Source organism: Triticum aestivum, chromosome 2A (genome assembly GCF_018294505.1).
Source record: "Triticum aestivum cultivar Chinese Spring chromosome 2A, IWGSC CS RefSeq v2.1, whole genome shotgun sequence".
Lineage (NCBI taxonomy): Eukaryota > Viridiplantae > Streptophyta > Magnoliopsida > Poales > Poaceae > Triticum > Triticum aestivum.
In genome coordinates this window covers 736959966-736973636 of record NC_057797.1, presented here as the reverse complement: position 1 = coordinate 736973636, position 13671 = coordinate 736959966, and the positions used below count along the sequence as shown (strand labels likewise).

At 48.4% G+C, this 13671-nt stretch overlaps 1 long non-coding RNA gene across 1 annotated transcript; it reads right to left on the bottom strand.

Moving 5' to 3' along the window:
* Positions 1-8906: 8906 nt before the first annotated feature.
* On the bottom strand, positions 8907-12557 carry LOC123190705 (uncharacterized). Its single transcript, XR_006496507.1, has 2 exons — positions 12367-12557; positions 8907-10582 (listed from the first exon to the last, which is right to left on the bottom strand). It is a non-coding gene; the product is annotated as an uncharacterized lncRNA (long non-coding RNA).
* Between the last annotated feature and the right edge of the window lie 1114 nt (positions 12558-13671).

The window sequence follows — 13671 nt, the reverse complement described above, 5'->3', positions numbered from 1 at the left end:
AGTCGAGCACTCGCCTAAGTTCTCTCACTAAGAGGCTTAACGGCAGTCCAGCACTCACCTAAGTTTGAAAAAATCCTACCGAGTGGAGAGCAATCCTCCCACTCGGGGGCTTAGCTGCAGTCGAGCACTCGCCTAAGTTCTCTCACTAAGAGGCTTAACGGCAGTCCAGCACTCGCTTAAGTTTGAAAAAATCCTATCGAGTGGAGAGCAATCCTCCCACTCGGGGGCTTAGCTGCAGTCGAGTACTCGCCTAAGTTCTCTCACTAAGAGGCTTAACGGTAGTCCAGCACTCGCCTAAGTTTGAAAAAATCCTACCGAGTAGGGAGCAATCCTCCCACTCGGGGGCTTAGCTGTAGTCGAGCACTCGCCTAAGTTCTCTCACTAAGAGACTTAATGGCAGTCCAGCACTCGCCTAAGTTTGAAGAAATCCTACCAAGTGGAGAGCAATCCTCCCACTCGGGGGCTTAGCTGCAGTCCAGTACTCGCCTAAGTTTGAGACCCATCCCTATCTGCAAGGGCGACGAGGTGCAGTGAGCAAAGTCCATCTGGAGGCACACACAAGCACATTCGGAGATAAACCAAATTCAAATAAATCCTAAAAGGTTCCAAGCAGCGAATCAAAAGTACTTGGGCACCAAGCCTGAAGGATTTTAACGGTTACAGAAACCACTCGACATTCCGAGGCAAATTTAAAGCGTATCCAAGTTTCATAAGATTGTTCACTCGGCCGGAGGAGGGCTGGCAGGCTCCACAAATGAGTCCAGACCGATCCCATCAGCGATCCGAGTGGCGGCAGCAATGAAAGTCTCCATGAAGGACTGGAAGTCGTGCTTTTTGGTGTTAGCAACTTTGATCGCAGCTAGCTTGTCTTCACGAGCCTCCTTGCAATGGACTCGCACCAAGGACAGCACCACATCAGCACCACACCGGGCGGAGGATTTCTTCCATTCTTGCACTCGGTCAGGGATCTCGTTCAGACGAGTCATCAGAGATTCCAGATCATTCTGAAGCATCGCCCCCGGCTAAAGCGTCGAGTCGATTCGAGAGACAACCTCCTTCAGGCGTGCGAGGTAACTTGTGGCGCTGGCGATACGGGACTCCAGTCAGAGCACGTTCATCACAGTTTCGTCGCAGACTGGGGAGGCGATAGGGTCCAAACACATCTCGACCCTTCCAGTTTCTTCGCCGAAGTCTTGGCAGAGTTCTGCAGCCAAAAGTCAGTCCATCAACTGAGCAAGACCCAATTGCAAGCATCAAAGCAGTCAGATTAAAAGAAATACCTTCCAGTAGGAGATAAAGCTTCTTGGCGAGGGTCCTCAGATAAGCTTCTGTGTCGTTCCTCTTGTGGATCGCAGACTCCAACTTTTGGTTCAGGACGACCTTGTCCTTCTTCAGGATGGTCACTTTGCTGTTAGCTTCATTAAGAAAAGATTTCAGTCTATTCACCTCTCCTTCAAGCGTTCCGACTGAAGCAAGCTTCTTGTCTGCGAGAGCGGTTTTGTCTTGGGCTGCTTTTTGCGCGGCGGCGAGGTTCGAGTCCTTCTTGTCCAGAGCCAACTTCATTTTCTCTGCAAAGAAGTAATCAAATCAAAGAAGAGATCAAAGAGATATATTGAAATTCAGTCGGCAATCAGTTACCTTCCATACCAGCGGCCTCGTCTTGAGCTTTTTTCAGATTTTGCTAAGCCAATTCCAAGTCTAAGTTGAGTTGCCTCTGCTTCTCTTCGAGTTCGGCAAACTTGGAGATAAGAGTACAAGACTTCTGCATGAGGCAAGAGACAGATCAATCGATAGGTTCAAAGGCAGTTCATTTCCGAGTGAATAAAACCTAAAGAAGTGGGCAACAAGCTGTTCAGACCCCAGTCGAGTGCCAGCAGTCGACCGCGGTCTCGGGGACTACACCCAGTGGGTGCACTTGGCGTGCCCCCACCGGTTCTGATCCGACTTGACCAGCACGCCGGAGTCGAGTGCAAAAAAAAAAGAAGAGAGAAAGAACAATTGCGCCGTCAAGAAAGAAGAACTCAGACCATAGTTGACTACCAGCAGTCGACCGTGGTCTCGGGGACTACACCCAGTGGGTGCACTTAGCGTGCCCCCACTAGTTTTGGTCCCACTCGCCCAGACCGAGTGGAAGAGCGAAACTACCAAAAACGACAGCGACACCCAGTGGGTGCTCTAACTCAACGCGAACAACAAGAGATTGTGCAGAAGAAGATTTTGCGAGAACAAAAACAGTCGAAAAGTCTACTCACCTGGACATTGGCCCGAAGGGCGGCACTAGCGTCGTAGGAAGCCTGACTGCTCTCGTGCACTATCTTCACCCGCTCCATCATCATATTAGCCTGTCGGATGGCTTCCGCAGCCGCTTCCGGCTAGTTGTCTGGGACGGGGTAGCTGGTGAAAAAGTGTGCAGACGACCCAGGTGCGGCTTCTTGAAGCTCTGTGGTGTGGAGTTGGATAGTTGAAGGAACCACAGGCGCGGTCGACCACGTGGGATGCCCAGTCGGCAAGGGTGCAGCGAACGTCACAGTGGCCCTGCCCGCGTCTTCAGCTTGACAGACGGGAGGCATTGCAGTTGGTTCTTGCTAAGCCACCCTGCCAGTTGTTACCTTCTTGCTCTTCCTAGGCTTAGGAGCCACATCTTCGTCATCGTCCGGAAGATCAATGATGTTGGGTGGAGCTACAAGACAGAACATTCGACCCCAAGTGAACCACTTGACCCTAAAAGGATCAAGAATCGAAATCATAAGAGTTTATACCTGGGTTGGAGGTTACCGCATCCTCCATTTCCTCATCCCGGTACTGGTATGAAGAGGTCCCTGACGTAGCAGCACTGCAAAGGCCTGCATTCGATCGGTTACACCCAGTTAATCAAATCCACATAAAGGACAAGTCAGATGGTTACCCGGAGATACTAGGAACAGTCACTTTGATTCGGGGCAAAGCTTTGGGCGGTTTGGAAGAGATGGCTTTCGGCACTTTCGGCGCTGGAAGCGGCGCGACCTTGGATTGCTTTGGAGCCTTCTCAGTCGGCATCGGGGAAGACGTCTTAGGGCGCTTCGAGGACTGCCCGATCGGCGTAGCCGCCAAGTCGGGAGCGCGTGCCGGGTCATGAGTGTGCTTGGACCTCCTCTCCCTGCGAAGAGGCGAGTCGACTTCTTCCTCATCAGTCGATTCATCGCTCTCCTCGTCCTCTTCGGCTTCCGAATGCTCTTCGCCGCTCTCGCCCCCGCTCCCTTCTTCCTCAACGCCTGGGTCCTGCACTCCGTTGGGCATCGAGTACATTTCGATGAGGGCCTGAAAGGATAACAATCAAAGGAAATTCAATCGACCACAAACAAAAAATCACATGGTGAATCGGAAAGATACTTGATAAAACAGAAATATACCTGCTCCAGCTGGTGCGAGTTGTCGAATGGAATCACCCTCCTGGACCCCCGAGGGTTGTCTTTGTTGCCGGTGATTCCCCTCAACCAGTTCTCCAAGATATCCTCGCTGACCTCCTCCGGGTGGATCCGAGTGGTATCCTCGAGCCCAGAGTACATCCACATTGGATGATCGCGCGCCTGAAGAGGTTGGATGCGTCGACCAAGAAAGACCTCCAGCAGATCCATCCCGGTCACTCCGTCGCGGACAAGCTGGATGACCCGTTCAACCAACACCTTGACCTGCGCCTTCTCTTCTGGAACTACCTTCAGGGGAGCAGGCTTCTCCACTCGAGCCAAGGAAAAAGGAGGAAGTCCAGTCGACTGGCCAGGGGTCGGCTGATCCTTGCAGTAGAACCAAGTCGACTGCCAGCCCCGGACCGAGTCAGGAAGGATCATGGCTGGGAAGGTACTCTTGCTCCTCATCTGGATCCCCATACCACCGCACATCTAGATCACCCGCGTCCTCTCGTCACTCGACTTGGCCTTTTTGACTGACTGGGAGCGGCAAGTGAAGATGTGTTTGAAATGCCCCCAGTGCGGTCGACAGCCCAAGAAGTTTTCGCACATGGACACGAAAGCGGCCAGATAGACTATGGTGTTCGGAGTGAAATGGTGGAGCTGAGCCCCAAAGAAGTTCAAAAAAACCCAGAAGAAAGGGTGGGGTGTCAGTGAGAATCCGCGATCTACGTGAGTGGCGAGGAGGACACACTCGCCCTCTCTAGGCTGCGGCTCGGTTTCGTCCCCCGGGAGCCGAGCCGACTTGTGAGGGATCAATCCCCCCTCCACCAGGTCGTCGAGGTCGTCCTGCGTGATTGCCGAGCGGATCCAGTCGCCCTGGATCCAGCCCGCCGGCAGGCCGGACCTCGACGAGGATCCGCCCCGGCTGGTCCGCTTGCCCTTCGCCTTCGCGATCGCCTTCTTCGCACGTTCCAGCACCGTCGTCTTCTCCTTCCCCATGGTGGCGGATCGAGCTCGAGCAGAGGTCCGGCGATGAGGCGGAAGCGAGAGTGGCGGAGGGATCGGGAGAAAGAGAACAGAGAATGGGAGCGTGCGGAGCAGAGGCCTGGCCCGAGACCTTTTATAAGGCCTTTCTCCGAGTGGCTGGCCGGTGGACCCAAGCGATCTAAACAAATCCCGCAACAGTCGCACGCGCAGTACGTGGCGAAAAAGGTGGCGCGGGGATCGAGGAGACTTGCCTAATCCGTCCCGATAACCTCGGTTCCGCCCGTCTGGCGCACTTCCCAAAATTTGAATCCCGCGAGATCCGCGGAGAGCAGAACAACCTGTCAGACTAAATACAAACACCCTCTACATCATTCGGAATTCTACCATGAAAGTTCACTCAACAACAACCAAGAATGGACCAAGGCGATTGAGAAAGGAGTCGACGTCGTCACCTCAACTCATTGTTCCAGGACAAGGCATATTCATAGCACAAAGAGTGGGTCGGAAGTGTTCTCAACCCCTTCCTCACTCAAACCCTGATCCATTCGGGGGCTAATGATGAAGCTATTTACCTAGGGTAGGGTCGCGGACCTATCCAGCATACCCTCCCCAAGGACATCTCTGCAAAGAATTAGAAGCAGTCAAAGAGAAACCGTCATCCACTCGACCGTGGAGATGCACTCACTCGACCACCTTGAAGACACCCGACCACCAGAAGATGAAGAACCCTCCACTCTGCAACGGTCAGGATTTAAACCATGGCATTATGAGCATTTATGACTCTTTACTGTAGACGTTACCAGTAACGCCTTTCCTTTATGAGCATTGAACCCTGTGTAACGGAGGGGAGCTGGGGTCCTGGCGCACTCTATATAAGCCACCCCCCTCCTCTGTGACAAGGGTTCACATCTTTTTGTAAACTCACACATACATATAATCCAGTCGACCGCCTCAAGGCACCGAGACGTAGGGCTGTTACTTCCTCCGAGAAGGGCCTGAACTCGTAAAACTCGCGTGTACAACTCCTTCATAGCTAGGATCTTGCCTCCTCATACTTACCCCCCATTCTACTGTCAGTCTCAGATCCACGACAGCCGCCGCTGGCGACTGTTAGTCGTCGTGATGCCTTTGGCCACTACCGCCATTCACCACCGCTGCAGAAGGAGTGGGAATGGGCGCCGCCGTCGCCACACCCGGCCACGACCAACAGGAGCCTTGCCGCAGCCACGTCGCATAGGCTTTGCCTGGCGGCGCCTTCGGCAGCGGTGGAGGGAGGGGAGGGGTGATGGGAGAGGGCCTCAAGTGTCGGCAGGAGGAGCCCCGGTGCGGGGCGGTGCCGCCACACGAGGGAGGAGTGGAGTCGATGGAGGGTTGATGTATGGCTCTTTTAGCACAACCTATTCCTTAGGGCATCTCCAACGTGGGCCCTCAAACCGCCCGCAACCGTCCCAAATTCGTTGTCCGGACGCGTTTTGTCATCTAACATGGGTTTGTATCCGTCCGCTTGCCGGTCTGAATGTCTTTTTTTCCCGGAAACCCAAAACAAAGACACACGGGGGGACACACATGATTCCAACAACCTTGGCCCACCCAAAACCCTTTCCCTCTCCCTTGCCCTTTGCCCCTCGAAACGGCCAGTGCCGCTCCAACGCTAGTGCCACATTCAAGCCAGCCCAGAGCAGATGTGACCTCTCACTAGAGCCGACATTGAAGCGGCACACCCGCCGAGAGCGTCGCACGTTGCACGCGCCTTTGCTTCACATTGAAATGCCATTCGTCTTCCCGCCTACCTCAATTAAACCAACGTGTCTGCCGAGAAACCAACTCCGGTGTCCTGAGCGCCACACGTCTATCCGCATGTCGGCAGACATCAAAAGACCCCGCGTCTTGGCGCTTGGCATCTGCCCGCTATTTAAACATGGCCAGGCATCGTGCAACAACCGCACCACACCTCCGCTCTCCATCTTCTCTTTGCAGCACACAAGCCATAGCCTCAAGCTCCTAAGCCCTATGGGACAGCCTCTCCGGCAAGCAGAAGAAGGAACTCCGCGGCATTGCAACCGGTTGGGTGGCCGGGAGACAGTCGTGTACAGGCTAGCTTGCCTAAAAGCTCTACGGAGCCAGCGCCACCACACTTGTCGGTCCACGGTGGCATCAGCATGGGCCATCCTCACCCGTTTAGGTTGTCCTACGCTGCCGCCCGCCAAATCTTCCACGAGCGATGACGACACCGTGTCCGGCAGGTGAAGAAAGAAACCATGTTCGCGGAGATTGACGTGGCAGCGAAGGAATTTGACTGGGGCACCGATGACGACGTTGCCAACTCCGCGTCGGCCGCGCCCCGCCGCCCAACGACAAAGTCGGTACGTCCACAACCATGCCGGTAGAGAGGAAAAGTAGACCATAGGAGGCTGCCGCCGCTTGGGTCCCAGGAAGGCCACCGCAACCATCTTGCTGGGTTACACAACCTTTGAATTGTGCGCTTTGCGGGTGCGTAGGCCACCGCGACCGTCTCCCCCCCCCTCCCCCCAAATCCAACCGTAGATCCAGTCTTCGCAGGCGGAGGCTATTTTTTTCCCTCCCACTGAAGCATTTAGCTCGAGACTCACAGTGGTCCGGTGAGGTTGCTGCTGAACATGGGGAAGACATGTCGTGGAAATGGGCACCACCGCGGCCGGTGATAGACTAGATTAGAATAGTCTAGCCTAGCCCGTTGTAGTTTAGTTGAAATATGTTCGAAGCGTAAATGCCCTCGTCCGGTCTATATGAAAATCGTTCAGTTTGCATGAATTTCATCTAGTTTGTTGAAATCCTCTTTGAAATGTATGCGGGCAGAGTTGGATGGCCGGCTCTCGTATCAGTGTCTACGGACTGAACCTCACCTATCGGTCGGATATGGTGTCCGGTTTGAGGCCAGCGTTGGATATGCCTTCAGCGTTGGATATGGTGTCCGGTTCTCCCGTGTACGACGTGCTATTTGGAGATAACTACTCCGTACGTGCAAACAGTTTGTCGGTTGGAACGCGTCCATTACCCTATAGCCCAACGGTGGAAGGTTACTGTTTAGTGAAGCCTACTCGCGACCTCTCCAGCTTCGGTGTGCGTACGTTGCTGATAACACTTGGCTGGGCCACACGTCATCCCCTAATTACTCCTAGTTAGCTAGGCACTATCTCCCTCTTTAGATGAAGGCCGTCATACTTGGCTGGGTCATCCCCATGGCACGAAAATTATTCCTTTTAACCTTGCCAATTGAGGCGTGGATGTGTAATTATCCTCAAATGAAAGAAAAAACCGTGGGTAACACGAGCGCGATGGGCGCGGGCTTTTCCTTTTCCTTTGCTGCATCTGATTACATTTTGATTCCTCTGCTGCCATTGGCTAGGTCTGCACTCTGCACCAGCACGGGTGGCGACAGCCACTAGTTAACCATGGCTAATGACAGGTGCTACAAAATGGGTCTGCGGTTGGTGAGTTTAGTGTTCCGACTGGTCTTTATCTTTTCTATCTCCATTCTGGTGATCTTGAGATGCACAAAGGATCACTTGCTCCCTCTCATCCATATTAATTGTCGTTGATGAACATTTTCTCGACCAAATAATCTCATCCTTATAGATAAAAGAAAATCATATTATCACATTGTTGTATGTTATTCTCTCCCTGGAAATAAAAGTGACTCGTATTGGGACATGGAGTATCTGAGGTCGAGCTCAAATGAGCACCGATGAGCACTGAAATCAAAAAATGAATTTTTTATGGTAAACTTTGACAAATGTTATAAGTGCTTGCAAATTTTCATTACGAGAGCACATTCATCATGCATGGAAGACGTGACAAAAAACAAAACTGATACTCCAAAAATGCTACTTCCGGAAGTATTTTGGAGCCCTGATTTTTTTTCTCACACTTTCCACGAATATGATCTTATGATAAAAAGTACCAACACTTAGAACGTTTGTTAAAGTTTTATCACAATTTTTTTACATTTTTATTTTATTTTTATTCTTCTATTTATCTGAGCACATTTGAAGAAGAGTACTTTCGCTCGTATTATCATTCGTTTGGATATATGCATGAAAGTCCACTGTGTCTACAATAACAACTCTTCCACCCATCAATGCCTAGCTACCCACCCCATGGCGGCTAAGGTTCCAACAATTAATAATTTAGGGACTGTCTATTTGACATTTGACTGATTTCCAATTGGATATCATTCAAATTTCCTGACCAATGTCCTGTTGACACATGTATGTCCAATTACCACCTATCTTTGTATGTTTGTATTTCCAAAAAACGGGTCGGGCTAAAATTGTGGCCCGGTTCTCAACTAACCGAAACAGAAACTCAACTACGTGGCTAACAAGAACTCCCTAGCACGTACCCCGGATCACAGAACACCTGACAACTAAAAGAAGAAGAAAATGCAGCAAACAGCTGGCCTTGAACTAAAACCGGGGGAATTACAGTGCAAAACTAGAGGGCAAATAGGGGAGATTGCAGTATAAGTATCACTCAAATTACAGTGCAAAAAACCAGTCAAAATTATAATTAAACTCTTGGGTATATACAGAGGAAATTACAGAGCAAACAGGGGGGGGGGGGGGGGTTACAATGCAAGTAAAACTAATGCAAATAGGGCACATTACAGTGTAAACTAATGCAAATTACACTAAAAACATAAGAAATTACAGTGCAAACCTGACATAAATTACAGAGTAATCAAGGCATACAATCAAGAAAGCACAGGAATTACAGTGAAAATGGGAGATTACAGTGCAAAAAGCACATGAATTACAAAGCAATTATACAGTTTACTTTAGGGAAATTACACTGGCATATTATAGTGAAAATACCATGCATATTACATTGTACATTGAGGGAAATTACAGTGTAAATACTATATTTCTGTCAAAAAAAGTGTAAATACTATAGGGAAATCACAGTGTAAATACCATGCATATTACAGTGTGCATTCAGTGTGCATTCAGGGAAATTACAGTGTAAATACTATATGGAAATTACAGTGTACATAGAGGGAAATTAGAGTGTAATTGCCATGGATATTACAGTGCACATTGAGGGAAATTACAGCGTAATTACCATGGATTACGGAGTACATTGAGGGAAATTACAGTGTACTTACTTACAGACTACTTTCGGTGAAATTACAATGAAAAGTACAGAATGACTACACTATAATTGCCATGGTTACTGCAGAGTACAGTGCAAAACTGAGGAAAATTATAGAGTAAAGCTACTATAGTCAAAAGGCATGAATTACAAAGCAAAGCTAGACAATTATAGTGCACGCCTAGGTCTAAACAATTATAACCCCCAAATTAGCACTGCTACCTAAAACCTGACCCTACCAGATGGTAGCTGCAACTGCAGGGGATGTGCAAGAAGACTCAACACAGAGACACGCCTATCTCGGGAAAAAACACAAACTCTAACCCTACCAGAGGACCAACACATCAATCGAAAAAATTTATAAATGAGTAACCAAACCACGGTTACAACGAGAGGATCAAAACGAGAACACCCAAAACCTAGCAGCGCGAGCACACGGGATCCACAAATATTAACAACTGACGTGAGCATATGGGATCCACATGAAACTACACGAGCCACGAAGCAGAACCAACCGCTAAATACTCAAACAGCAACAAAATCTCCAACACAAACCCACAAACACACTAGTACAAACAATCCCCAGACCTAGATCTGGAAGTTACACGACCACAACCATGGCAAATCGCACGCGAGAAGATAGAGAGACAAGAAGAACTAACCAGGAAGGCAGGGAATCGAAGAGGAAACAAGCTCCAGTAGAGAGGGATCTCGGAAACGCCAGGAACCCGATGGAATCGCCTCGACTCCTCCGCCGCTCGAGCACCTCCTCTGCCCCTCTGCCCTTTCGAAATAGTACGTACCACCCAAATGAAATGAGGAAAGTGTCAAAAGGAAGAAAAGGAAAAGGAAACGACACACACGGGGGAGACAGTAATGGGCAGATCATAAATAAGTGTTGACACCTGTATATCCCAATACCATCAACAATTTTATGTTTGCATTTCTAAAAAAACAGATCGGGCAGCTAAAAATCTGACCCAGTTCTAACTTAACCAAAACAAAACCATGCAACTATCACAAAACCCTCTTGAACCTGTCGCCCACGCTCCTTTTCCCTTTCCTGGACCACAAAGCACCTGACAAAGAAAAAGAACAAAATCAGGAAACAACTGGCGATTCCCAGGACCCTCGTTCAACTTGCATCCCAATCATAATACAGTGCAAAATGAAAGCTGAAAATTACAGGGCAAAACCGAAGGGAATAAATTGTAACTCTGGGGTAGAATTACAGTGTGAGAATCAAACAAATTATAGTGTGAGAATTAGACGAATTACAGTGTAAAAATCAGTCATAACACAGTGAAACTCTGAGGCAAACAAAGAAAAATCACAGGAATTACAGTGTAAAAAGCGCAGAAATTTACAGTGTACAATTCAGAGCTAAATTACAATGTAATTTTGAGAGATATTATAGCATAAATCTGGAGTATATTACAATGTAATTCAGTGATATATTACACTGCAAGTCTTGGGAATATTACAAATAAATTAAGAGGTATTACATTGTAATTCAAAGAGTTAATCCACTATAATTCAAGCAAAAGCTGAAAAGAATAAGTACAGAAAATACAAGCAAACTCAGATGAAGTCATGAATACAGAGACGAACCTATTAGCATAAAAGAACACAAGTCCTATCAGAAGAAGGCATGCATAAAAACAATTCAAACCAGAGCTTGTTACAGTGCTAGTACACACGGGGCGGTGAAGGAATGAATAATCACACTAGGGAATTCCAATGAAAATAACCTAGGAACTACACAGAATAATCACACTAGTCAGAGATAAAATCCACTGTAATTATTCAAGCAAATCTGAACAAGAATGAAGCTCAAATATCAAGAAATACAGAGGCTAAACATGGAAATTACACTGAAATTCTAGGAAAAATTACACTGTAATTCTGGGGGAAGATTACACTGCCCTTACATAATGAAGCATGAGGGTTACACTGTAATTCTGGTAAAAGTTACACTGTAAATACAAAAGTGAAGCACCGGGATTATACCAAAAAGATTCTAGGCTAAATTACACTGCAATTTTAGGGTAAACTACACCGCAATTACAAAAAAGAAACATGGACATTACACTGAAATTGTGGGCTAAATTACCCTGTAATTCTGAGGGTATAATACACTATAATTATGGGCTAAATTACACTGTAATTCATGTGCTTACACTCTAATACATCAGCACTACAGAGCTAGCACACAAAAATTCAGTGAGATGATCTAACATTGACAAAATAATGAAAACTACAATGCTAATACACAGGGGAACACCTACACGGCTAGAACACATGGGGATTAAAGTGAAATAAAACCATGGAAATGCAGCAGAACAACATACTAACCATGGAAAGCAAAGCTAACTCACTAAATACGATGCACTGAGAAGACCCTAAACAAGGGAAACTAACACCTACATCTAACCTACCAAAAGCCATACATCTACAACAAAAACTCAAGAGGGTTCAGGAACAACAAGAGCAAAAAGACCAATACAGAGACCACCTACTAGCGCAAATCACCAACCCTAACCACAAAAACACCCATCTCATGACCTAGATCTAAACCAACCTACAAAATCGAGCCACCCACCAGCGCCTACACCAATTGACTAGTACTAATAGAAGAAATCATACATCACAGGCGAGTACAGGGGGAGAAATGCCGGACTACTCATGCCACGAATCAGAACCAACCGCTAAAACTACAAAGAGCAAAAAAAAACACAAACAAAACGGCAGCAACATACACCTACGATGAATCCTAACAAAAGACTCACCCAGATCTGGAAGCTACACAGGTATAAACAAGCAAAAATCAGATGGGGGAGGGAGAAAGACGAGAATAACCAACCGCGGCAACCGTGGATCGAAGAGAAAGGGAGGGGAAATCAAGCTCGAGCGGTGGGGAAACTCGGAATCGACATGAACAGACAAAATCGCGTCCTCTACTCCGCTGCACGAGCGCCTGTTCCTCCTTCTCGCTCTCTGCTCCCAGATGAAAAGGGGAAACTACACCGCGCCCGACAAAGAAAACCTGGCGGTGCCAGGCCGGCGCGGCAGTAACGGGCTGGGACAAAAACAAAACCGCGCCCGACAAAGAAAACCAATCCGAAAAACAGATGTGCTAGCGCGAATCTCCGCGCGAGAACGGATGGACAAAGATTTGAGTGAAAATGAATTGAAAAACACTCGACTATAAAATAGCAAATCCGATAATTTATACTCCAGCTTCATTTGATCAGCCAATTATCGATGATTAATTTTAGGACGCCGATATCCACCACACGTGTGGCATAATAGGCATTCGCCAACACACCGTGTGTGGCATGAGCAAGGGGCAGCCCACACGGACTGTGTGTGGGCGCACAGTAAAATTGCTCACACGTGTGGGCGCAGCTACTTCGTGCCACACACCCAACAAGTACTACTCATCCCCACCCCGCACGTATGGCATGAAGCAAAAATGGCCACACGTCCTGGCGCAGCTACATTAGGTACCCACGGGATGATGATTTAGTTGCCATCCGGGATGACAGATGTAGTTATTCGGGATGGCAAATATGGTTGTAAAAGCATGACAATTCTCTCTGTTTTGGTTAACTATAGTTGCCATGTCTAATTTATGGTAGTTGCCGCATGCAATCAAACCATAGTTGTCGTGTGTGAGTAACTACTTGCTACATATGGTCAAACAATAGTTGCCATGTGTGTTTACCTAGTTGCCACGTGTGGTTAATCACAGTTGCCATGTATGTTTATCTGATTGCCACGTACGCGCAACTGCAGTTGCCGTCTAGCAAACGAATCATAGTTGCCATGTGTGTTTACCTAGTTGCCATGTACGCGCAACTGCAGTTGCCATCCAACACGTACGACTGTCGTGTGGGTGAAAAACAGTTCGCCCACACAAGCGTGGTCTAGGTGGTGGCTGTGTGGGCAGAAACTAGTTCGCCAACACAGCGCAGCTGGCAACCACGTGCTGTGGGGCGTGTGGGCGACCTCTCCAACGCCCACACACCGGCCTTGTCCTACGTGGCATGCGAAAACTGCCTCGGTGTGTCAAGATTCGTGCAAACTTAACTGGACGGTGATCCAGACGTGTGGGCGAGTTGCAATGTTGCCACACGTGTGGGCGTTAATATTTTCGTAATTTTAT